We start from the raw sequence: 26,901 nt of genomic DNA on the forward strand, positions 1-26,901 counted from the left end.
ACCCTGGCAGCTTCTAAGGAGTAAAAGCCTGAACAAATAAGGTTTTTAGTTGTTTGTTTAAAATAGCCACAGATGTCAAAGAACGAACATTAACTGGGAGAGCATTCCAGAGCCTGGGGGCAATAACAGTCCTGTGTGCACAACAATTTAGCTCCCATGTGCACAGCAAGATGAGAGTTAAGATGTTTTCCATTTTCACTCATGCTCTAAAAGCTTCCCCAAAAAGCCACCTTTATATGCTCTAAAAGCTTCCCCCAAAAGCCACCTTTATAGCAAATGACCAGGCAGAAATTGAACAGGTCTCCAATCCAGGCACAATCATTTCCTACAAATATAGTTGATGGATTTCTGTGATGCATCTCTGTTAGACACAACTCTTCTCCCAAATGCTCCGTACAATAGTAAATGTCCAGGCCGACATTCAGGATGTTTAGCAGTTTCACATATCATTTCTCCTAACTTCTGGCCGCTAGCAACAACGTAAGAGCTTACTTGGTCCTCAATCTAAATGAAGAAAGGAGGGAAAATGCTAGGATGGAACTACTGCTGACTTAACACCCCATGTTTAACTAAATTTCACGGCATGCCAATTTAGAACAAGAAGTTCGGGAGCATTGCTGGTTGCCTAAGTACATACTGACACATTTGTTCCCCTTAAAGAGGGGATAATCTGTTTTAGGGATGGAGATGAGCATGTTTGTAAATTAAGGTCCCTCCTTTATTTGGTTTAGCTCTGAATCTAGTTACTGCTGTCCTTGCTGCTTAGTGTGTTCTCTTATCATTCCATTTATAATCAGAGATGTCACCTCAGTGTACTCTTCTCATGAACATAATAAACATATATTTCATTACTGCATCATGTCATTGAGTGTCACAGATCACTTTGCGAATTAAAAGCAATGGCTATGCAATCTTTTCTGTTTGCAGACTGCTATTAGTATTCCACTTTTCAGGTTTGAATAAAATTCCTCTTTTATGCTTGGAAAGAACATAAAACTTGATCCCGCTGCCTCCAGTTCCTCTTATCAGTTTTGACTGAGGTATGAGTAACTGGTGTCAGCCTGGACAAGTTTCCAGGACTAAAACTGTTTATGGAATCCAGTGCAAATTATTTGTGGACTCCAGGTGAATAGGTGGCATTTGGGGGGAGAGCACTGTGCCTTGTAGAAATGCATCAGGCAGCAATTTGTTTGCATCAGGCAGAATGCAAACGAATGCACAGAATGTAGAAATTATCAGGCAGCAACTCGTTTGGTGGCTACACAGAGACGGGCCTTCTCGGTCGCTGCCCTGAGATTGTGGAATGCGCTCCCTGCTGAGATACGATCCTCCCCATCTCTGGCAATTTTCAAAAAACACCTCAAAACCCTTCTTTTCACCCAAGCTTTCTCAGCTTCCTAAATTGTGGGGGTTTTAATTTTTGGTTTATTTTAAAATTCAAAACCCGATTTTGGGGTTTTTAATCATTGTAATTGTTTAATTGTTGTTTTAAAATGTTTTTAAATTGTTAATTGTTATGTTGTTTTTTAATTTGTTTTAGCTCTTTACAGTTTTAGTGGTGTATTTTAATTGTAGACTGCTCTGAGCCATTTTGGAGGGGCGGTATACAAATCAAATCAAATCAAATAATAATAATAATAATAATTCATCAGGGGCATCTCTAGGAAGTGAATGAGGAAGCTGCACCTGATGAATTTCTGTCTGGATGCATCCCTCCCCAGCCCAATCTCCAGCTGAAGGACCAAGACAATTGTGGGTGCATGGAGCCTCATTTCTAAAGACCACATGATATACGAGACTGTACAAAGCATTTACAGCTTCTGTGGCGCAGACATTAAGATGGGAACCTTAACTTGAAATTTCCACGCTTTTTAGAGCACAAGTGTATATGGAAAGCATCTTAAACTGGAGGTTTTTTATTATTGAATTCCCCTTGGGGAATGGGGCGGCTCTGAGAAGAGTACCCATATGCTTGCATGCAGAAGGTTCCAACCTCTCTCCCTGGCATCTCCAGATAGGGTTGAGAGAAATTCCTGCCTGTGATCTTGGAGAAGCTGCTACTAGTCTGTGTAAACAATACTGCACTAGATGGACCAATGATCTGACTCATTGTATGGCAGCTTCCTATGTTCCTGAACATTCCAAGAACCATGACTCCACTGAAAACAATGGCTGATTAAAAGAAATTGAAGTTCTGGGGTGTTGTGTTTTTTTTAGATGGTGGAGATACGTTAAGTCTGGATTTTCTAAACTTTAAAACGTCCTGGAAGGTGAGAGGAAGTATGAGTTTTGGAGTGTGAGCAACCCACCCCCAGCCCATACTTGGAAATTATATGTATTAGATTAGATGTTTTAATTTAATTTAATTTGTTTTATCATATTTTAATGCCACCTGATATGTAAATCTCTAGGCAGTGTACAGATGCCAGCATTAAAATTACAGGTTAAAACACACAAAACACAATAAAAACAATATAAAACAAATTATTAAAATTCTAATTAAAAGCTTGAGAGAACAGGAAAGTCTTGAGGGTAATCTTGAAAACAAACAGAGAAGGAGATGCTCTTATTTCAGCAGGGAGCATATTCCAAAGCCATGGGGCAGCCACAGAGAGAGCCCGGTCCCACATGGCCACCAGACAAACTGGTGGCAACCGTAACCAGACCACTCCAGAAGATCCTAAAAGGCGGGAGGGTTCATGACAAAGGAGGCACTCTCTTAAATAATCTGGTCCCAGGCCATTAAGGGCTTTACAGGTAATAACCAGCACTTTGTATTTTACCCGGAAACATATCAGCAGCCAGTGCAGTTCTGTCAAAACCAGTCTTATATGGTCCCTAAGATTAATTAGCTCTTATTCAAATTAAATATTTAATTATCAGCCACATTTATATCAGACCTATTATCTGTCCACATGGCTAGAATAATCAGGATTGTAATGCCAAAAATATGATTGGATGCCATTGCCCCAAGGAGGTGCATAATTCAAACTTCCTCAGATAAGCTTTTCTCAGAAGAGCTGATGTTGAGTGGAATGACGACATACACACCTAAGTTGCTTTAAAAGCCGGAGATGAATGAGTCACCTCATGGAACACTAACTAGTTTCCTTCCTATCTCAAGGAAGGATTGCAACATGAAAGGTACAAAGACCCAAGTCATGGGGCTACAGAGGGAATGGGGCTGTAGCTCAGTGGTAGAGCTTTGCATGGAGGTGTCAGGTTCAATCCCTGGCATCTCCAGGTAAGGCTGGGAAAGATTCCTGCTCAAAAAACCTTGGGGAAGCCACTGATTATGAGTTAGATGGGTCAATCGTATATGGACGCTTCCTATGTTTGATGGCCGCAGATGCAATGATACGGGAACTTGTCATACAGAAAAGGCAACCATGGCTCAAAAGATCCCTGAAGATTCCAGGGATTGAACATGGCCATGGTATCCTTCTGGAGCGCCTGAAGGGGTTGGGAGTAGGAGGCACTCCCAACCACTCCCAACCCATACTCGCAAGGGAAGAGAGCTGGTCTTGTGGTAGCAAGCATGACTTGTCCCCTTAGCTAAGCAGGGTCCACCCTGGTTGAATTTTAATGGGAGACCACATGTAAGCACTGTAAGATACTCCCCTTAGGGGATGGAGCCACTCTGGGAAGAGCATCTAGGTTCCAAGTTCCCTCCCTGGCATCTCCAAGATAGGGCTGAGAGAGATTCCTGCCTGCAGCCTTGGAGAAGCCGCTGCCAGCCTGTGTAGACAATACTGAGCTAGAGAGACCTATGGTCTGACTCAGTATATGGCAGCTTCCTATGTTCCACTGCTTTACAGTGGTTTCTATCCTACCTATTGGGTAAGTTCCAGATGGTGTCACTTGGAGATTGTTGCTCTTCAATGCGAGAGCTATTGTATTGGGTACTGCAGGGCTCCATTCTATTTCCAATTATTTTCAACATCTACATGAAACCACCGGGAGAGATCATCAGGGGATTTGTTGCAGGATGTTATCAATATGCTGATGACACCCAAATCCATTTGTCCATGTCAGCTTCATCAGGAAATGGCCCAACTTCCCTAAATGCCTGCCTGGAGGCGATAATGGGCTAGATGAGGGAGAACAAACTGAGGCTGAATCCAAGCAAGATGGAGGTACTCATTGTGGAAGGTTGGAACTTATGAAGTGGCTTAGATCTGCCTGTTCCGGGTGGGGTTACACGTCCCCAGAAAGAGCAGGTACATAATCTGGGAGTACTTTTGGACCCAAACCTCTCCCTGGTTTCTCAGGTTGAGGCAGTGGTCAGGAGGACTTTCCATCAGCTTCAGCTGGTACACCAGCTTATACCATTTCTGGAGATAAAGGACCTTAAAACAATGGTGCATATGCTGATAACTTCCAGACTTGACTACTGCAATGTGCTCTACTTTGGGCTGCCTTTGTACATAGTCCAGAAACTGCAGCTGATACAGAATGTAGCAGCCAGGTTGGTCTCTGGGTCATCTTGAAGAGACCATATTACTCCTATATTTAAAAAACTACACTGGCTGCCAATAAGTTTCCAGGTGAAATACAAAATGCTGGTTACTACCTATAAAACCCGGAATGACTTATTTCAAGGTATTTGAGAGAACGGCTTCTTCTTCATGAATCCCGTCACCTATTAAGATCACTCCAGAAGGTCCATATGCGTTTGCGACTAGCTCGGTCAGTGGCAACTCGAAACTGAGCCTTTTCTAGGGCTGCCCCTGGACTTTGGACCGTGCTTCCTAACAAAACTGTAGCCACCTTTAGACTTTTTCTGGCTTCCTGACCCACAAGAGACCCGCTTGCCTCCGCTCTTGCATCCTGTTTTCCTGCTTGTCGCTGGAGTGAGGTCACTGAGCAACAAGTGTCTGACGAACCATTGCAAACGATATACGTTTACTAACTGACCTATGCTCCAAACTCTCTTGCTTCCCTCTCTCCTTGTTCTTAAAATCTAAAGCTGTTTTCTAAAGGCCTGTTTCTCTGAGCAGCCTTGAGTTGATTTTAATTTGGATCTCAAGCTAAAAACACCTCTTTGTGAGCTTCAATTTAGTCTTATTATTTATTTATTTATTTGTTCGATTTTTAGACCACCCTTACAAAATAGCTCAGGGCGGTTCACAAACATCAAAGAACCTTTAAAACAATTTAAGAGCACTGGAAGGCCAGGCCGAACAGTTAGGTCTTTAGGGCTCTTCTAAATTCCAATAAAGAATTCAAATTACGGATGTCTGCAGGGAGCGCATTCCACAGTCCAGGAGTGGCTACAGAGAAGGCCCGCTTCTGGGTTGCCACCAGACGAGCTGGTGGTAACTGGAGACGAACCTCCTCAGATGATCTTAGCGTGCGGTGGGGATCAGACCAAAGAAAGCGCTCTCTAAGGTAACCTGGACCTAAGCCGTTCAGGGCTTTAAAGGTAATAACCAGCACTTTGTATTTTGCTCGGAAACATACCGGCAGCCAGTGCAGCTGTTTCAAAACAGGCATAATATGGTCTCTCCGGGTTGCCCTGGAGACCAGCCTTGCTTCTGCATTTTGAACTAACTGAAGTTTCCGAACTATGTACAAAGGCAGCCCCACATAGAACACATTACAGTAGTCAAGCCTGGAGGTTACCAGCTGGTGCACAACTGTTCTGAGGTCATCCTCCTCTCGGAATGGACGCAGCTGTAGAATCAGCCTAAGCTGATAAAAAGCACTCTTAGCCACAACCTCCACCTGAGATACCAGAGTGAGGCCTGGATCCAGGAGTACCTCCAAGCTTTGTACCTGCTCCTTCCGCGGGAATGTAACCCCCGCAGCACAGGGAGATCTAACTCATCTCTCAGATTCTGAGCCCCTACAATGAGCACCTCCGTCTTGCTTGGATTCAGCTTCAATTTGTTATCCCTCATCCAGCCCATTACTGCCTGTAGGCAGGTATTTAGGGAATGAATGCCATTTCCTGATGAAGCAGATGAAAGAGAGAAGTAGATTTGGGTGTCATCAGATACTGGTAACACCCAGCACCAAATCTCCTGATGACCTCACCCAGCGGTTTCATGTAAATATTGAAAAGCACTGGTGACAGAATGGAGCCCTAAGGGACTCCATATAACAGCTCTCGTTGAGAAGAGCAACTGTCACCAAGCAGTTTGTGCCCGAGAGATAGGAGCGGAACCACTGCAGAGCAGTGCCTCCTATCCCCAACTCCGCCAGGAGACCCAGAAGGATACCATGATTGATGGTATCGAACGCTGCCGAGAGATCCAAGAGAACCAACAGAGTCACACTTCCTCTGTCGATTCCCCGGTATAGGTCATCCATCAGGCTGACCAAGGCTGTCTCAACCCCATAGCCCGCTCTAAAGCCAGTTTGAAATGGGTCTAGATCAGTGTTTCTCAACGTGTGGGTCCCCAGATGTAATTGGACTTCAACTCCCATAATTCCCAGCCAAAGGCCACTGGGGCTGGGGATTATGGGAGTTGAAGTCCAATAGCATCTGGGGACCCACACGTTGAGAAACACTGGTCTAGATAATCAGTTTCCTCCAAAACTGCCTGGAGCTGGTCGGCCACCACCCTCTCGATCACCTTGCCCGACCAAGGGAGATTAGAGATTGGCCTATAATTATCCATTGCCGAGGGATCTAGGGAAGGCTTCTCAAGAAACAGTCTAATTATTGCCTCCTTCAAGCATGGAGGCACCTTACCCTCCCTCAGTGATGCATTTATGATATTCACCAGGCCTCCTCGAATAATCTCCCTACTAGATCGAAGCAGCCAAGTCGGGCAAGGGTCCAGAGAACAAGTGGTGGACCGTACCGCTCCAAGCAGCTTGTCCACATCCTCAGGAATCACAGATTGAAACTGATCCAACCTAATACTGCAAGAAGGATTGCTGGACACCTCCTTTGTAGACCCTGCAGAAAAAGTGGAATCCAAGTTGGCCCCAATACAGGAGATTTTGTCCGCAAAGAACCCACGGAGGGCATCACAGCAGTGCACCTCTGGAAGCCAATTAGAAACAGAAGGAGTAGAAATTAGACTCCTCACTACCCAGGATAACTCCGCCGAATGTGAATCCGCAGAAGCAATGTGAACCGACCAGAACTTCTTTTTTGCCGTACACACTGCTTCCGCATAAGCCCTCAAGTGGGTCACATGCTCCATCCTGTCAAATTTGAGCCAAGTTCTCCCCCACCTGCGCTCCAGTCGCCTACCCAGCCGCTTCAACCCTCGCAACTCCTCGGTATACCAGGGAGCCGACTTTGAAGCAGGTCTGGAGGGACTCTTAGGAGCAATAATGTCTACTGCTCTGGCAAGATCCTTATTCCAGGTTCTCACCAGGGCATCGGCAGAATCACCTGCAGCACCAACTTTGAAACCCTCCGAGGCCTTTTGGAACTCTACTGGGTCCAGCAGCCTTTTGGGGCGGACCATCCTAATTGGTCCATCCCCCCTGCAGGAGTGGATTGTGGCAGTGATACCAACCTTAACCAGGTAGTGGTCCATCCATGACAATGGAGAAACGACCGGATCCCCCACCCACGGAACACCCCCCTGATCCGAACAGAAGACCAAATTGAGCGTGTGGCCGGCAACGTGAGTTGGTTCAGGTACTAGTTGGGATAGGCCCATAGTTGCCATGGCTGCTATGAACTCCTGACAAGCCAGCCCCAAAGTGGATATCGAAATCCCCCAGGATCAGAAGCCTGGGACACTCCACCAACTCCGCAATCAGCTCGGTCAGCTCAGTTAGGGAGTCAGTTGGGCAGCAGGGTGATCGGTACACCAACAGAATCCCCAATCTATCCCTAGTTGCCAGCTTCAAAAATACACTCTCGATATAGGTCAGGTGCCTCACAGCGGCCCTGGTAAGGGAAATGGTATTCTTATGGACCACAGCCACTCCACCCCCCCCCCCACTTCCCCTAACCTGCTCCACAACAGAATAACCTAGAGGAAGAAGCTGAGCCCACACTGGACCACTCGCCTCCCCCAACCACGTCTCAGTTATACATGTCAGGTCAGCTCCCTCGTCCATGATCAAATCATGGATAATTTCGATCTTATTCTGAACAGACCTGGCATTACAAAGGAGCAAGGCCAGGCTCTGTGGGAAATTGGAGCTGCTCCCCAAGGCCTGAGAGTTGGCAGAGCAGCTGGATGTGAAAACAGTTACTAAATTACTAGTCTCCCTTCCCCTGTAACGGTCAGCTGGTGTGGGGCTTTGCAGGACTGAGGCCAAGCCCAAGGTGACCTGGCAGTTGGCCCTCCTGGTTCCATCAGCCAGGCTTTTTGCCCTGGACTTATAAAGGGGGAAGCTGCCAGTGTCTGAGGCCCAGAAGCTTGCTGGAGAAGACAGGAGAGATTACCCTCCATTAAATCTGACATCTTTGACATCGAAGCCGAGTGAGCAAATGCCAGATTCACAACATCGAGCGGCATCTCTCTCATCAGCAACAACAATGCTACAGTTGCCATTGACATCAAAACCACAGCATTCGAAGCCAGTTTCCTCAACATCGAAAGCAAGCGAAGAGACACCAGTTGCCTTCAACACCGTACATGACATCGGAACAGAGGTGGAGACGGGGCTAGACCCTACTACAACGCCGGACATCGTGAAACTACTGGAGTCTGGAGAAAGTACCCCATCAACCTCTACGTTTAGAGGTTTCCTTAGTCACGGACTGGACATCGAGATGGAGGAAGAAGAATCGGACCAACATCTTTCTGTACTGAGGAAACCTTCAGTATCATATAAAAGCCCATATAAGACCACTCCAGTGTTAGGGTTACTACCATATAGGAGTTGGGGAGATACCTCCATAACTCTATCACCAGAGTATTCTTTATTCAAACAAAGAGGCAGATGCAAAGAAGGCATTTGACACAGACTGCAACACAAGTAACACCAAACAAGTAAGATTGCAGAGACACATCTGTACAGATGGTGCCATTACAAGAACCAAGATCAAAAATAAGAACGGTTTCCATTCAAATAAGTTTCCCTCCCTTACCGGTAGTGGCTACACAAACTACACTGATGCCAAAATACAGAGCTACCCAAACAATCCAAGTAAGAGACAACAAATGAGGGACAATAGAAATCTGCCTGCATCTTCAGCGGACAGTGCTACAGACACACGTGGGGCTGCCAGCCACTCAACTGAGGAACAACTGGACTCTTCAGATGAAGCGGAAAGTTACACTACAAACTCCTCTAGGAAAGCATCCGAGGAACACATCCCAGAGCCTAGCCAGAATGTACTGACAACTCCGTCGGTATCGCCAACAGATGAGATGAAACCCTATCACCAATAGATAGAAGAGATGGCTGAGGTACTGGGCTTGGACCTTAAACAAAAAACGACTGATTTGGATGTACAATTTTATGAAAAGGACAACAGGACTGCAGCCAGTATACTTACCAATGCTACCTGTCATTACCAAAGCTGCAAAATGAGTTTGGGAAGTTGTTCAGACATCCAAGCCAACACTGAAACGACTAGAAACGCTGTACAGAATACAAGAAGAGGACAATGAGTACCTTATGAAACATCCTATACCTAACTCACTGGTAATAGATTGAGCATCATCATCCAGAAGTGGAAGGTGCCACACCCAGATGCGTAACGGGGGAGGGCAGGCAGGGCACATGCCCTAGGCGCAGCTGAAGGGGGGGCACAAAGTGCTTACCATGCCCCGGCCCGCCCCTGCCCGCACCACCACAATTTTAAATAAATAAATAAATAGATAAATAATATTTTTAAAAGTCTGGGCGGCGGTGGTGTCCCCCTCCCCCGCGAGATCTGTCCGAGTGGGGCAGGCGCACTCCCATTGGCTCCTGGTGAGCGGAGAGCGTGCGCCACGAGGCTGGATGATGAGGAGTAGCACAGCATGCTGCCTTCGTGTAGTGTGTGCTGCTGCCGCTGGCTGCTATGCATAGCCTGGCTGCTGATGCAAGGAGGGACGGGAGCGATTTTTGCCCATTCTGATTCTGCCTGTGTTATTGTTGTTGCCAAAGTAAGTGTGCTGTAGCTGCACTGAGCAGTCATTTCAACAAAGAAATGTTTGTGTGTACTGTGTCCTTCGTCTCATCTGTCTGGGCAGTGGACTGGTGGGGCATCGGGTTGGGCGGGAAGGAACACAGCCAGGATGGAAACAATGAGCCAGAGAGAGACAGAAATCTGCTGGAGGGAGAGTGGAGGTGTGTGCAGACTAGGCTAGGAGGATTGTTGCAGTGTGGAGACCTTAGTTTTGGCAGTGGCGGGCAACCGAGGTGGCGGGGGAAAGGGGCGCCGCCTGGCTGGTTCCACAGTGTCCGTTCCCTCAGCTGCTCAGAGCATCGCTCCAAACTCCAGGCAAAAAAAAAATCCTCTCCTTGCCACAACTGAGCGCAGCACAGCTGGAGAGCCTTTCCCTTTCCCTGCTGCTCTTTCTCTGTGCCTATAGCAAACCAGCATTTTAAAAAACCCACCTTGAGTGGGCAAGCAAGGCAAGGGAGGGAGTCACAGAGAGACACCGAGAGTCGTGGCGCTTAGCTCAAGGAGCCTTCCCCTCCACTCACAAGCAGCCACCAAACAAACGTGCCAAGTTGCTGCTTGCAACCGGCAATTTCATTAGCAAAGGGAGGGAGGGAGGGAGGGGGAAAGTTTCTTTTAAAACTCTCCCCTGCTCACAGTTTCCCAGTAAAGTGCCTTCTCCTCCCTCCCCCCTCCGTTGGTGTGCTGAGCTGCCTGATTTCACTTTGGTCTCTCACTCAGGCTGAGGCTTTTATATGCTGTTAACTGCCTGCCTGCCCAGAGAGGCTTTAAGGAGGGACGGAGCTCTGCCACGGCTCCTCTGAGCAGCAGGGGTCTGCACTTCAGGCTGACTGTCTCCTTCCCACTGTGTGGATGGATAGGCATGGGAAACTTCCTCCTGAGGAGGCGATGCAGTCAGAGTAATTCCTGACTCTGTGCGAGAAAGAGAGAGAGAGAGGCGAGGCATCAGTGTGAACTTGAAGCAGTGGAGGCAGAGAAGGGAAGGACTAGAGAACGTTTGACTACTTGGTCTTTTTTAAGCTTTAATGAACATAAAAGTAAAGTTAAGAGGTGGCTGGAGGCTTTTCAGCCTTTTCATGGGATTTCCCCCGATTGCACACCATAAAATTTACAGTATTTATCCCACCCTTCAGGTGAAGCCTCTTAGAGCCACTTACATAAATTAATATAATGTGTAATGGTCACTTTCTGATGTAAAGTATTTTCCAAGCACTACTTCCCCCACACATATGGAAAATGGGAAAATGTGACCTGCCCCCAAGGTAGCTTCTATCAGCACCAACATGATTCTCATGTTGGAAGTGGGATGTACCCGTTTGCCAGACATGGACCCTAGAGCTGTTGCTTCTGTCATAAATAATGATTTGTCAACTAATCCAACCACCTCCTCCATTTTGGTTCCTTAAAAGAAAAAAATATTTTAAAGTTATGTGATTTTCCATGTTCCCCCAGCAGTATGATGTGAAAAACCATCAGAGGCTTTTGCCTTGAGACTTTTCACCTGATACTAATGTTTACTGGAAAATAAGCCCTGTTGTTATCAATGCCACTTTCCCCCAACTATGTTTAGGACTGCACATAATCCAGCAAGGGAAAGTGAAACAGACAAAGCTCTTTTAATTAATTTTGCCTTTCCCCATGTCTCTATCCAACAATATTCAGGAAGTTATATTGTACTATTTAAATAAATTTGATTGATTGATTGATTGATTAAAATGGGTACACCCTGCTCAACAAAGTCAGAATTTTATTTCCCTGGTTGCAGAATTACAAATAGTGCCAATGTTCAACGTAAACCACTTCAAGATTTAATGGGGTGTGGGGGACAGTATACAAATGCAAACAAATCCATCAATCAACAATCTTTAGAACAATTTTTCTACTATGTTGAAGCTTCTCTTGGATTTATCATGTGAATAAACTGAGAGTGTGTAAAGGAGTTTGGGGAAGCAGGGTATAAAGGTAAAGTTGTGGTATTGAGTCAGTGTCGACTCCTGGCAACCACAGAGCCATGTGGCTTTCTTTGGTAGAATACAGGAGGGGTTTACCATTGCCTCTTCCCACGCAGTATGAGATGATGCCTTTCAGCATCTTCCTATATCTCTGCTGCCTGATATAGGTGTTTCCCATAGTCCGGGAAACTTACCAGCAAGGATTCAAACTGGCAAGCTCTTGCTCCCTAGGCAAGTTACTTTCTTGCTGTGTCATTAGGTATCAGGTGGGGGGTATAGCCTGCCGTTAATACTGATGAGAGAGGGGGTGCCGATATATAGGTTGCAGGGGGGTGCCAGAATCCCTAGCACTGGCCCTGGGGGAGAGCGAAGAGCTAAACTGTATATCAAAATGACCTTCTCCCACTCAGACCATCCAAAATTTTACTTCCACATATGTACTATTGGTTGGTGACATCAGCTGAAGCCAGACTAAATTACTCATGAGGAGCCCTATTGAAATTAATGGGACAAGTTGGACTAACATGTCTAGTTAATTTACATGGGACTGTTTATGAGTAATTTAGTCTGTCCGCCAGTATCCATATCATGACCCACAAACTTTGACCTAACACAGTGGATGAATAGGAGAAATTCTTTAGAAATGAACATATGATGTCAGGAGGTGTTGTCCAGAGTGGCTGATGGGTTAAATCATCACTTGTTTTCAGTCTGCAATCTCACGGATTCTGGACCCCATTAGACAGTTCCTCCAAATACTGGATTGCAGTTGTCTGGGTGTTGAAACAATAGCCTGGTTCAGACATAATGGGAAAATGTGATTTCCTGCTATGTGAACAAACCGCTGTAAGCCATGGACCCTTGCTCCTTCTTGCCCTTTCCTCTTTCATTCATGAGTGAAGGAGAGGAAAAGCTTTTGCTTTTCCCTCACAGTAGGCTACAAACGATCATAGATACTTCGTACACCTGATTCTTCATGCAATGAGGGAGATACGAAGTAAAACTGTTGCCTTCACTTGAAGTAATTATTATATCTTTGTACGTGCAGAATGCCTGCTTTCCTTTTGCTGACTATAGGTTTAGATTCTTCAGTATGGGCTGAAAAAAATCTTGTTTTTGTCTTAATAGAAGCATTTTTTCACTCATTGATACACTGTGTTATATTGAGTCATGATGTCAGCATATATGAACCATAGTGGGAAACATAGTGGATGAACCTAAATCACTGATGGTGGTATTTTGGTTGTTTAATGTTCCCTTGAAGTCGGGTTAAAGAGAAGAATCCTTTGCTCTACAGTGCATAGATTTGGTGGTATGATATTACTGAACACTTCTCGGTTTTGCTATATAAATGGTACTGAAAATCTTATGTACTAAGCCAAATTTGAAACATCCAGTGTGGGCATGTCTCCTGAGTGACTTGCAAGCTTCCATATGCAAACAACTTCTTTCTGCAATGTGCAGCTGGTAGCCATAAGTGAAATATTTCCCTACTAAACCCCTATGCTGTGAGTATCCACACACTGGGAATATGCATGTAAAGTCCAATGCACATAGGCTCAAACTGCTCAGCCATTAACTCACATAGTTGTGAAAAATGACCTTGCAGTTTTGGGATAGGCCCTATGTAAATACTACATCCAACATGTGGATGCCTGGCATGCCTGGCAGCAGATAGTCATTTCTAATAGGCAATCCTACACCATGTGTATAGCTATTCAGATAATGCTAACCATCGCAGTTTCCATCACCATGTTTGGACAAGGGCGCAATTTCAGTGCTTTCCCTAGGCGCTATTTTCTCTAGATACGCCTCTGGCCACACCACCCCCATCAGATAAGGAGGGGCGTAAGCTGGATGTTCTTGGCATCAAGAAGGACATACTCAACAGCATGCCTTACTATTAAGATTGCCAATTATATTGTTTGTTCGAAGAGCGAACTAATCTGACTCCAGCTGAGTTTCAAAAGAAATATGAGATCACTTTTATCAGGACAATGCCAGCAACACGCTGGCAGTTAAGTAACGCAAAGCATCTAGCGGAATCGGAATCCCGCACACGAACATTTGCAATAATGCTGAGGAGGCACACATGGTTGTGTTCAACCACGCTACAACAAGATATGCGGGACCGTATAGAGGGACTCCATTTCGATGGTAAAGGCTTGTTTTCTGAAGAAACAGATACCACAATGAAGCAATGGGAAAAATTGTTTATCATTTGAATACAAAAGTCAATGAACTTTCTCCTCATGCCACCATGTTGAAGATTTATTGTTGGGATAATAAGATCCCTAGGGGTTTGTGCATGCAGAAATCGCCGGCAAAGTTTGTTGAGGATGAGAATTGTAGTAATGAGTGGATATCTATATTGAACAAATGCTCTTTAGATTTGATGTTACTATTAATTCAGAAATGCTCCATTGAGTCAGAAGCAATACAACCATAGGACAAATGAAGGAAACAGTTTCCACAGATAACTTTGAGAAGAATATGAAGGAATTAGAGTTGGACATGTCAAAGTTGAGGGGAAAACTTTCAGAGTTCAGACAAAGGAAATGGAATACCTGTAGAGACAATAAGGATTATGAAATGGGTAGAGTGTATTTTTGGGTTAACTCATCTGGAGGAGTTAAGAAAACTGTTAGGTGCAAAGACCCACTTCCACGATCAGATAGTGAATATTCAGACACGGAGGCATCTGGCAACAGCTCAGGAGAGGAGTCTTCCTGCATGGGTAGACGGATTAGACTGGATAGAATGGCAAAATTCAAAAGACTAGCTGAACCCGCACAGAGCATCTGTGCGGTAGTTCACTTCCTTTTTGGTGTTATTTGGGAGAATTTGTTTGGCTGGTCCTCCCACAGCTCTCTCACTCGCTCTGTCCCCCCCACAACAGCTCTCTTGCTCGCTCTGCCCCCCCACACCACCTCTCTCGCTCACTGTCTCTCCCCCCCGCGCCTCTCTCACTCGCTCTGTCTCCCCCTCCCCGCGCGCCTCTCTCGCTCGCTCTGTCTTCCCCTCCCCACGCGCCTCTCTCGTGCCGCTCCTTGCAACCAGTTAGCCCAGTCAACCCATCAAAAAAAGGGATTGTATGGGCCAGCATTGTCTACAATGCTGGGAACTGAGGGCGCAACCCACCTGCCCTTAGAAAAAAACCCCAAACAAAAACAAACCCCAAAACCAGGGGATTGTGAGGGCCAGCTGCTGGCAGTTCCCCCGTCAAGCTCGGAACAGATCCCCCCCCCAAAAAAAATAAACATGGGATAGAGACAGGGGCAGCTCCAAAAAGCAATTCTGCCAAGCAGCAGAGACCCACAGATCCCTGTAATCCCACCCCAAAAAATTCTCACAGTGAAACTCCAAAAGGTAAGTAAATTACCACACAGATGCTCTGTGCGGGTTCAGCTAGTAGATTAAATTGCCCATGTTCCACAAATATTGGCTTGGCTTACTAAGCAGCTTCTATTTGTGATCACACTGACCACCTGCCATTTCCCCAAGTCTTGTGACATCATGCATGAGGAGAAGCAGGGATTTCTCTCATTTGTTATAGTGAGAGTAAACATCATAGTGAAAGTAACAAATATGAGGAAAGAGAACTACATAAAAACAGTGGAGCAATGGTTGTGCTATTTGCCACTCACAGCGACATACACTCAAATGGTCTCTGATGTTCTACATGTCCACAGTAAATCCCTGCACACCATAATTCAAACCCCTTTAAAATATGACTCTCCAGCTATAATACTGAGCTTTTCACTGAAGCCAAGGGCAGCACTCCAGAATAACTAACACTGTAAGAATTAGAGTCCTTGAGCCTGAAAAACTTGTTAGAAAACTGGATGTAAAAATGAAAACGTAAGAATAGTTATATAACATTTTTCTCAAACTCACAAGTCTACTGAGCCGTTTTGCTTTGCTGTTAAGATTCTATTAAGGGTGGAAAAAATATCATTCCCAAATATTAAAAAGTTCTCAAGACAATTAAGTAAAATAGTCAATTGATCTGTGAAAACACCAAGGTTTTGGTGTTGTTGTTTTTAACTAAAAAGAAAAACTGTATTAAAAATGGGGGGGGGGGAGCAAAATTGGCCAAGGGCGCCACAACCCCTTCAGCTGGCACTGATTTTTTTTACTTTATAAGGTACACCTATTTGATTTTGACTTGCTAAGGGGAATAAGAGCTTAACCTTGCAGTTTGCACCACCAGACTGGCACGCAGAGAAGCGCCCGCCCCCTGGAGAGTATTTATCACTTGAAGTCACACCCATCTCTTTCAGCCTTTCCGTGGAAGCCCCGCCCCTTGCCTTGCGCTGCCGAGCCACTCTGATTGTCAACGGCCGGGAAGGCGAGAGCGGGGCTTCTTTCTCCGTCGATACGGAAGTGACGCGCAGTCGCAGTCCACTCCACTGGTAGAACGGGTCGGAGGAGCGTAAACAGGGTTTTGCTATTCTCTGTCGCCGTCTCCATCTTTAAAAGTCTGCCGTGCAGCACACCCTCCTGTGGGGAGCAAGATGGGGGCAATCCTCGGTCTCTGCTCCATGGCAAGCTGGGTAATGTGCCAGATTCGCGAGTCCGCTGTTTTACCTTGATCGCAAAGGGGGGGGGGAGGAGGAGGAGGCTCCTCCCGGCTCTGCCCGGGCCCACCGCCACCTCGCCTCACCCGGCATCGCCCGCCGCTGCCTTGCCTTGCCTCGCCCAGCTGGGCCCGCACCTTGGCTCCGCGGCCACCATGGCCGCCCACAGCCTGGCCCGCCGTCGCTGTTCTCCTGGGTGCGTCTTACCCAATCAGGCGCCCTCGCAGCCCAGCCAATCAGCTGGGCTGCCGGGACGCACGTTCGAAAGGCACACCCAGGAGAATTAAATATATAGAAAGGAGGACTCACAGTTTTTTCCAAGGGGTTCAAAACCAACCTTTAGGAAGAAAATATAGTGGTAAATTTGAGCAGTAAAAGTTTGTCTGCAGATGAATTGAGGATTCTAAATCTAGTTATGATGTCCTAATCCTTGTTTTCATCACCATAGTAATCTATTAGTTTCATTAGTATAAAAAATTCCCCAACTGTTATTTTTATATTTCAACCCCATTAATAAATCCAAATTCACATTGTTTTTCATATACCGCAAAAAGGGTTTCCAATCTTCTACAAAGTTTTCTATATGACTATCTCTTGCTAATACAGTAAGTTTTGCCATTTCTGCATATTCGTATGCCTTCATCAACCATTCTTCTTTTGCTGGAATTTCTGCAGATCTCCATTTCTGAGCAAGAAGCATTCTAGCCGCCATCGTAAGATATAGGAATAAATTTCTATTTTCTTTCGATATTTCTTCATTAATTATGCCCAACAGAAAGGATTCAGGTCTCTTATGAAATACACATTTAAAAATCTTTTAAAATTCATAATAAATCATATCCCAAAACCTCTTTACCTCTCTGCAGGACCACCACATGTGATAGAAGGACCCCTCGCTATCTTTACATTTCCAGCACTTATTAGATACATTTGTATACATTAAAGCTAGATTCTTAGGTGTTAAATATCACCTGTACATAATTTTTATTAAATTTTCTTTTAAATTATAACACACTGTAAATTTAAGATCTTTCTTCCATAGCTTCTCCCAGGCCTCTAAGTTAATATTATGACCTACATCTTGTGCCCATTTTAACATTGTTGATTTTACCACTTCATCTCTTGTTTCTCCACATAATGACATATTGTACATTTGGGTAATTAGTTTTACATCACTTTCACATAACTCTATTTCAAATAGAAAATATTCACATGAGAGCAAATATGGATGTTGTAGTATAACTGTGTTGAAAGATGAACTGGAAGTCACATTGATATGTAGAAAACTAATAAAAATAAAGTGCAAAAAAAAAAAAGGATTCTAAATCTAGGTTTTAATTTCATTCCCAAACCATCTTATGATGATTTTATTACTAGGGTGGACCTGTATAAGATGGTTAGAATATTGAAATTATGTGCCCTTTTTGGTGTGAGTGATGGTAGTATAGGAGAACAATTTAGGCACAAGTCCACTTTTTGCCCTAATTTTGAATCCCCGACAATTACTGTTTTTCACAAGGAGGTAGAAAAGGAAATAGCAAAGTTGGAAAGAACACTTCATAAGGGAGATAGGGGCAACACTAATTTTTCTTCACATGATTGGCAAATCATTGCCAATCTACAAAGAGAAAAAAACTTGATTATAAAACCAGCTGACAAAGGTGGGGTGGTAGTACTTATGGATAAAAGTCATTATGTGGCAGAAATAGAAAAACAGCTTTCTGATCGCAATACATATGTATCTATTACACATGACCCCACATCCAGAGTTATGAGTATTATTAAAGTTGTGGTAGAAGAAGGAATGTGCTTAAATCTAATAACAGACAAAACAGCTAAATTCCTCATGAATATGCATCCACGTATTCCGATTTTTTACATGCTCCCCAAAACTCATAAAGGCACTATAACACCACCAGGACGCTCGATTGTTTCAGCTTGTGGTTCGGTTTTAGAACCTTTATCTCTGTTTGTAGATCATTTTCTTAAGCCCTTCATACCATCTATAAATTCATACATAAAGGATACGAAGGACCTCATTTCCAAATTGGAAGGGATGAAAATACCGGGGAATTTAGTGCTGGTTACCTTAGATGTTTCAGCACTCTATACAAATATACCTCTGGAAGAGGCAAGAACTGTTATTTCTGATATTGTAGATCTTAGAACAGTTTTGGACCCTCCTACCTTCTTTTTGTTAGAATTAGTTGACATCATTTTTAACTTAGTTATTTCAGATTTCAAAACGACTTTTACATTCAAAAACAGGGCATAGCCATGGGAAGTGCTTTTGCTCCCAGTCTAGCCTGTCTACATGTCGTGGTTTGAGAATTCATTCATTATGAATGAGGAATATAACCCTTTCTTTAAGAACACTCGTCTCTTCAAACAGTATATTGATGACATTTTGGTGATTTGTGATGATGTGTCTCAGATTCAAGAATTTGGTGAATGGGTCAACACCTTACACTCCACTATAAAATTTTCATTACAATATCATCACAAGAGGATTCCTTTTCTGGACACTTACATTTTGAAAGACCCAGATGGTACTATTTCATTTAGTTTATACAGAAAATCATATGACAGGAATACCCTTTTGAGGTTTGACTCCTGGCATCCTGAGGTAGGGATGTGCGGTTCGGATCCGAACCGGTTCATTCCGAACCGGTTCGGATTCGGCGGTTCGATCCCAGACCGAATCGGGCCCTTTGGGGACCGATCCGGACCGAATCCGAGCCGGTTCGGTTCCGAACCGGTTCAGATTTTCCGAACCGGTTCGGGAGTGCCAGAGGCTTCAATTGAGTGTCTCTGTGAAGTTAGAAGTGTGTCCTCCATTTTGTGGCTCATTCCTGAAACTTTTGCTCCTGGCATCCATTTTGTGATGCTATTTTCAGGCATTGTATTGGCTGCGCTATTGATCCTTTGATTGGCCAGAATGAGTCCTCTGTTCTGGTAGGCTGCTTGGCTGTTGCACTGTTGAGAGCTGGCACCTTGTTGGCCGTGGGGGGAGTGCAAAAGTGGGGGCTTCCAAAGGAGGGAATTTCAAACCTATATAAACCCAAGCCTTTTGCCTAGAAACTTCTCTTGGCTGCAGTTGTGGGATCATCTCTGAGACCTTGCTCTTTTGCTGCTGGTGTCTGCTGTGAGTCCCTGACTGTGTGTCATATTAGTGTGTGTCTGTCTCTCTGCTCTCTCTGTGTGTTGTTGTGTGCCACCTTTTGTCCATCTGCCCTCTGTGTCTGTCTCATCTGCCCAAAGTTACCTCTTTACTTTTCCCTCAACTTTTCCCAACTTTTCCTGTTGTGTTTTCTTCTGTTCTCTTCTCCCTTTACCCTTTCTCTCTCTCCCTCACTCATTCCTCCCAAAGTTTTTGGCTTGCCCTCCCCCCCACCCCCACCCATCTTCTGCATTGCTTTGCTGTTTTTGTGCCTTCTTGCCTGACTTTTGTTCCACTTTTTGACTTTCATTCAATTTTATTGTTTATTGCTTCTGTGTAAATTTATATATTTGCTGCTTTTGGTTTTTAATTAATAACTTGTGCCATTGTTATTGCTGGCTGCTTGAGTTCTGTAGTTTATATTATTTCTGCAATTGATTCCTTGGGTTCTGTTCTGATTTTGATTGTTAATTTGTTCCCCTCTGGCCCTGCTCCTAGCTTCCCCCCTCCCTCCCTCCCACCCACCCAGATAAGATTGTTTCCCTCCTCGCTGGTGCTGCTGCCTGTTGAGTCTTGCATTCCTTTGGATTTTGTTGTGGAATTAGGTTCTTCTGGTTTTGCTCGCTGTGTGTGTACCACCCACTCCCCAGTCCCTCCCTGGTAATTGTTGCCCCCCCCCCGAGACTTTCTGGCTGCCTTTTGTCCAAGGTTTCCTTTTTTTACTTTGCATATAGATTGTTTTGATTCAAATTTTTGATTGTTCCCCTCTGTGTGTGGTCCTGCTCCTAGCTTCCCTCCTCCCTCCCCTCCAGAAACCCACTCCCCCCACCTCCTCCACTCCTGCCCTGCCCCCTCCCACCCAGACTGAGTGTTCATCCTCCCTGGTGCTGCTGCCTGTTGAGTCCTGTCTTCCTTTGGATTTTGTTGTGAGATTATAGCTTCTTTTGGTTCTGGTTTTGCTGTGTGTGTATCCCACTCCCTTCCTCCCTGCTGGTTGTTGTTGGTTCCACCCCCACCCCCACCCCAGACTTTCTGCCTAGTTTGGTCCCAGGTTTTCTTTTTTGGACTTTTTTTCATTACTGATTGGTTTGGTTTGATTCATTGATTGTTCCCCTCTGTGTGGTCCTCTGCTCCTAGCTTTCCCCCTCCCTCCCCTCCAGAAACCCACTCCCCCCACTGCCAGCCACCTCCTCCACTCCTGCCTTGCCCCCTCCCACTCAGATTATGCCCCCTTGACGCACACTAATCCCCCCAAAACACACCCTGTCCTCTGGTCTCTCCCCCTCTTGCCCCCCTGACTCCCTGCTACATACCCCAGACCCCCTGAAACACCCCCCACCCCCCCAAACACCCTCTGGTCTCTCCCCCTCTTGACCCCCCGACTCCCTGCTACATACCCCAGACCCCCTGAAACACACCCCACCCCCCCAAACACCCTCTGGTCTCTCCCCCTCTTGACCCCCCAACTCCCTGCTACATACCCCAGACCCCCTGAAACACCCCCCACCCCCCAAACACCCTCTGGTCTCTCCCCCTCTTGACCCCCCGACTCCCTGCTACATACCCCAGACCACCTGAAACACACCCCACACCCCCAAACACCCTCTGGTCTCTCCCCCTCTTGACCCCCTGACTCCCTGCTACATACCCCAGACCCCCTGAAACACCCCCCACCCCCCAAACACCCTCTGGTCTCTCCTCTTGGGACCGCTGCTGCTGCTGTCCTCCCACACCCGAATCCCCCCTCCCTGCTGCTACATTACAGCTCCCTGGGCTGCTCCTCCTCTCTTCTTCCTCTCTCTCTCTTTCCTCATCCCTTCACTTCTTCTTCCTCCCACAGCTGCAGCCACATAGTAGCCTACCTCCGACCTCACCTGGAGGTCCCCGCCATCGGTTTTTTTTCTTTTGAAAGTTGTTCATTTTGTCTCTGCTTGGGGGTGAGTTGAGCGACACAAATAGTGTTGTCTGTCTCCTCACTTCTGCTCCTCCATCGTTGACCTACCCCGGCTGCCTGTGCCTCGTGCGGCCGCCCTGTTGTGTCCCAGCCCAGGGGTGGCTGGCTGGCGGCGGCGCATCCATGACCAGCAGTGAGCGGCAGGAGAAGGACCGGAAGAAGAGGGGTTAGTGCGTGTGCAATTGTGCACCTTTTGTTGCCCCCTTTCCCTCCCTAGTTGGCGGTTTTAAATAGGGACACCCCTATTTTGAAATGCATTTGGGTGTGGGGAGGAGGGAGGGACCCTTGGAGAGGAGATGTACTGTTGTAACTTGTGTCTTCTTGCTCAATGAAAAAATTGCTGCTGTGTGCTGCGTTGCATTGCATGCGTCTTGCAGTTGGTCTTTGAACAGGTGCCTTCCAGAGTGTTTCACGGCCTCTGGGGCAGAGTGGGGTCATGGGTTCCGATGCTGCCACTACATGCTGGGCCAATGCCATGCCAGAGTGTTTCCTTGCCTCTGGGGCAGTCTGAGTGGGGTCCTGGGATCTGATGCTGCCACTACATGCTGGGCCAATACACACATATGATGATGATGTTCAATCCATGATGCTGCCACACACTGTGTTTCAGTTCACTAAATAAGGGTTTCCTCCTTTGATCTGCAGGTTCCCAAGCTTTGACTGCGTCCCTCCCCCCCCGGTAGGTGCTGTGCCCTCCCCCCATCCATTCTCCCCATCCCCAAAAATAGTAGAAATACCTGCCACCCACACCACAACCACTCCACCCAACTGCCCGTGCCACCCACACCAGGGGTCCACCCTTTAATCCCCATTTTAAAAAAAACAACAACAACCCAGCCCCATCTCCCCAATTGGCTTGACAACCAAATTTTAAAAGGTCACCCTCCCCCCCACTTCAATTGGCTTCCCCCCCCATGTCAAAAAGTCTTCCTTTCCCCCCAATTGGCTTACTTTTTCAAAAACAACCCCCCCCCCCGCCGCCAGCTCCAAATCAATTGGCTTTTTTTTTTTTGCCCCTCACAACCCCCTCCAAATTATTCTTTTGACCCTTTCTGGCCTTCCTCTTAAAGTCTCCCTCCTTGTAACCGAGGCATGTCTGAGCGCCGTGTGGCGGGCAGGGCTTGCTCAAGGTTGGCAGGCAGAGGTGGGAGAGGCCAGGTGCGGGGTGTGCCTGTGGCACGGAGAGGGAGAGGACGCGGGGAGCCCGAGGACACCCGGCTCCTCCCCATTGAGCCAATCTTCGCCCCGGCTCCATCTTTGGTCCGCAGGATCACTTCCCTCCGCCTGCTGCCGGCAATCACGGCAGAGGCAGAGGCGTCGTTAGGGCTGTGGCGGGTCCCTCCTCGGCGGCACCAGGTGCTGCTGAGGTACCGCCAGTTGTTGTGGTGGAGGAGACTGTAGAGTTGGAAGAACAGGTAGAAGGCGGGGAGGATGTAGCCAGGTTCTCCCTCCCTCTGGGGCCCCTTCCCCCTATCCTTTTGCTGCTCAGTGGGCCCCCCCCTCGTGAAGCCCGACACTCTGGTGGGGAGCGGTCTGGCGAGGTGGTGGAGGAGAGGCCTGCCTCTCCGATGCCAGTGGAGCCGGGCCCTTCCTCTGGTGTGGAGGGCAGAAGAGGTGGGTTGGGTGGCAGCAGTGGGCAGGCAGCGGCGGCCGCCCCCCCCCAGGACTGCAGCCACCCAGAGAAAAACGGCCTAGGACGGCGCCCAGGGCGCAGGAGGCCAAGGGCAGTGGTGCATTTTGAGGTCCCTCAAGATGCCCCATCCCACGCCCGCTGTGTCCACTGCAGGATGCTTGTCAGCCGTGGAAGGGACCCTGCGTACCTGGGTACGACGCCTATGTGGAGACACATAGAGCGTCACCACCCAGGTCTCAGGGGACAGGCTGGCAGCGCTAGTGCCCCTTGTGCATCTGCCACTAGGGCGGGCAGCGGCAGTGTGCCAGCCAGCAGGCAGGCTACACTGCCCATCCAGCAGTGGACGCAGTCCTCGGGCAGCCAGCGTATTGTTCGCGTGGACCATCATCACCTCACCTGCCTCACAGGGGAGATTATTTCCACCGATGAACAGCCGTTTCAGGTGGTTGAGAACAACGGCTTCCGCCGGATTCTCCAATACCTGGTGCCCGAATACGTCATCCCCTCAAGGACCATGTTCAGCCGGAACGTGGTCCCCTCCCTGTACCGCCAGTGCAGGAGCTCGTGTGGGCCAAGCTGCGTGCAGCTCCGGCGGGCACCAGCGTGCATTTCACGACTGACCTCTGGACCAGTGTCAGTGGGATGCACGCTGCTTTCCTGGCCCTCACTGCCCACTGGTGGGGACCGGAGAGTGAGGGGACCTCCTCGGGCGATGCTTCTGGGTCCGGCGCGGCTCCCGCTGCACTACGGCACAGGTGGGCCGTCCTGCACGTGGAGACGATGGACACGAGGCACACCGGGGAGGAGGTGGCGGCCGTACTCGACCGCCAGATAGAGGAGTGGATTGGTGGGTGTCCACACCTCTCCCGCGGCTTCATTGTCACCGACAATGGAGCCAACGTTACCGCCGCTGTCGAGACGTTCATGGACTGTGTGAACATACGGTGTATGGCACACACGCTCCATCTGACCGTCAGGGACACCCTTGGCCTTAAGGAGCTGAAGGCGTCCCAGGAGAGGGGGGGCCGCCCCGTCCCAGTTGCTGTTGCTGCCACGGCCACGCTTGTGGATAAGTCCCGCAAGCTGGCCGCCCACTTCCACCGCAGCGAGAAGTCCAGGAGACTGCTTCGCCACAAGCAGGATGACCTTGGGCTTCCTCGCCATCTCATCCCTTCGGATGTTGAGACGCGGTGGAACTCCACCTTCCTCCTGTTCCAGCGCCTGTTGGAGCAGGAGAGAGCCCTTGTCGCCCTGGCGAGGGACGAGTCCTTGGATGTCTGCGACCTCTCGAACGCAGAGTGGAAGCAGATGTCCGAGGCGGTGTCAGCACTCCAGCCCTTCCAATTTGCCACGAAGGGCGTGTGTGCTGACACCACTCCCTTGAGCCAGGCGCTGCCCATAGCTATGGGTCTGGATAAGCTGATGGGTGAACTCCATATTTCTCTGACCACGCCAGAGGGTCGTGCTCTGGCTGGGAGGCTGAAGTCTGGGGTTGACAGGCGGCTCATTGGGGTGCTGGGAGAGAGGGAGGAGTATGTCGTCGCTTGTCTCTGTCACCCAGCCCTCAAGGGCAATGCTGTGAGTGCCGACGAATTGCCCAGGTGGAGAGGCATCCTGGTAGAGAAGGTTAGGGAGGAGGAGGCCGCTAGGGCCCGCAGAGACCAGGATGTTGGTAGTGGTGTGGGGGCAGCCACCCAACCCACACCCAGCAGCAGCATGGGCGGCCAGCCGGCGTCAGCTTCCCCTTCCCAGTCCAGCAGCGCGGCATCCCAGGCAGCGCCATCGCAGCAGCCACTTGCTACCGACTCGAGATCCGCCCAGTGGTTTCAGCGGTTCTACTATGGCGCCATGCCTGGTATGCGGGAGGCTCGACCTGCCAGGCCTCCCTCCAGTGCTGAGCAATGCGTTGCGCAGTACTTGGAGGAGCCTGTGGTGGAAGACAACGTGGACTGCGCACAGTTCTGGGCGAGCCGCCGCCAAGTCTGGCCGGACCTGGCGGTGGTGGCTGTGCGCCTCCTCTCCTGCCCCCCAACCAGTGTCCAGAGCGAGCGGGTGTTTTCACGTGCCAGGGATGTGGTGACACCCTCTCGCTCCTGCTTGGACCCTGGTCTGGTGGAGCAGCTGGTCTTCCTTAAGGTGAACCTCCCCCTGTTGGGCTACCCCAAGCTGGAGTTTGAGCCGGGCGAGTGATTACCGTGGGTTGCCCTATGTTTGGTCACCTGCCTGGCTCGACCTCTGTGCTTATCCCTACCCTCCCCACATCCACCTCTAGCTGAGCTGACGTGCCAGATGCTGAGCCGTGCCAGCCAGTCGCAGCGTGTAGTGTGTCCACACAGAGATGCATTGGTAGTAGTAGTTGTAGTGCTGCGACTGGCCAGACGTTTACAATGCCCACGCCCACCTAAAAAGAAACCCAATGCTGACCAGCACAGGCCCTTATCTCTCCACCTGTCAGCATTCGGGGACCTGGCGTGGGCACGGCACACACCCCAAAAGTAGCACAGCCCAAATAGTACTAGACTCAACGGCAGCGGCGGGTATATGTTCTAATGCAGTGTAAATATTGTAAATACTTGTATGTAAATAAACATAAGACAACAATCCTGAAGGAAGAGATCAAGAAATTGTCAGAGAAACAGGCAATCACACCAGTGGAGTGGGCTCACAGACAAGTGGGTTTTTACTCCCGATACTTTCAGATCCCAAAGCCGGATGGCTTCACAGCGCCGGTAGGCTCTGTGACATCACCCTTGCCCCCGCCTCCCCCCCCCGGCTGAAGAGGGTGGGCGTTCCAGCTATGGTCAACTGCCGGTCAGTGTGTCAGTTGTGGTGGTCGATCAGCGATCCATTCTGGACTGGGCACTGGAGGACTATAGGATGGACTGACCACTGTAGTTCACTGCCGCCTCCTTCTCCTCCTTCCTCAGGAAGGAATATGAAGAAGGGCTTCAGGAATATAACGAAAGGGAGGGGAGCCGCCATCACCATGGGTGGAACTGGGGGGGCAGCCAAGGCACCTGCCCTAGGCGCCACTGGGGGGGCACCACATCAGTTCCTGCCACCCCCACCCCAATGCCCACCTGCCCAGCCCCAGGGCCCCTCAGCCACTTGCCATCCTGCTTGCCTTGCCCTCCAGCTCCGGCCTAGGATCGGAGTGGCCTGCAAACTGCAGAGCTCTTCTCTCCACGCCTCTCAGCTGATCGGCAGGTGGGCAGGGCTTCCAGAGAAGCCTCCGAGTAGGTCTCCCTGAAGCCTGAACTCGGCAGGCCCCAGCAAGCCAGGAAGGAGGCAGGCAGAGCTCTCTGCAGCAGACCAGACCATCCAGCACAGCTTTTGCAAGGTAGGCTGTGAATTCCTTTTTGTGATTACCCCCCCTCCCCGGGTATATAGCGATCTTCTTGCTATAGGGCTTTGATATGGGCGGGGGAGAGACTGAAAAGTCTCTGAAAAGTCTCAGGAAGGAATATGAAGAAGGGCTTCGGGAAGATAATGAAAGCGGAGCCGCTGTCACGGTCTGCAGCCCCCAGCGGTGAAGGCAGCAACGGCCGCAATTCCTGTGAAGAATCTTGTGAATGCTTCCGGA

The 26,901-nt window shown here is 48.2% G+C and overlaps 1 protein-coding gene across 1 annotated transcript in view; it reads right to left on the bottom strand.

Annotated features, from left to right (window-relative positions):
* Positions 1-26,901, bottom strand: part of LOC128347624 (zinc finger and SCAN domain-containing protein 9-like) — a 68,520-nt gene that overhangs the window by 9,521 nt on the left and 32,098 nt on the right. Inside the window, exon 4 of the transcript XR_008317625.1 lies at positions 9,425-9,510. The gene's annotated coding sequence lies outside the window, so the exon portion shown is untranslated. The remainder of the gene's footprint in view (positions 1-9,424; positions 9,511-26,901) is intronic.

This window comes from Hemicordylus capensis, chromosome 2, assembly GCF_027244095.1.
Source record: "Hemicordylus capensis ecotype Gifberg chromosome 2, rHemCap1.1.pri, whole genome shotgun sequence".
Lineage (NCBI taxonomy): Eukaryota > Metazoa > Chordata > Lepidosauria > Squamata > Cordylidae > Hemicordylus > Hemicordylus capensis.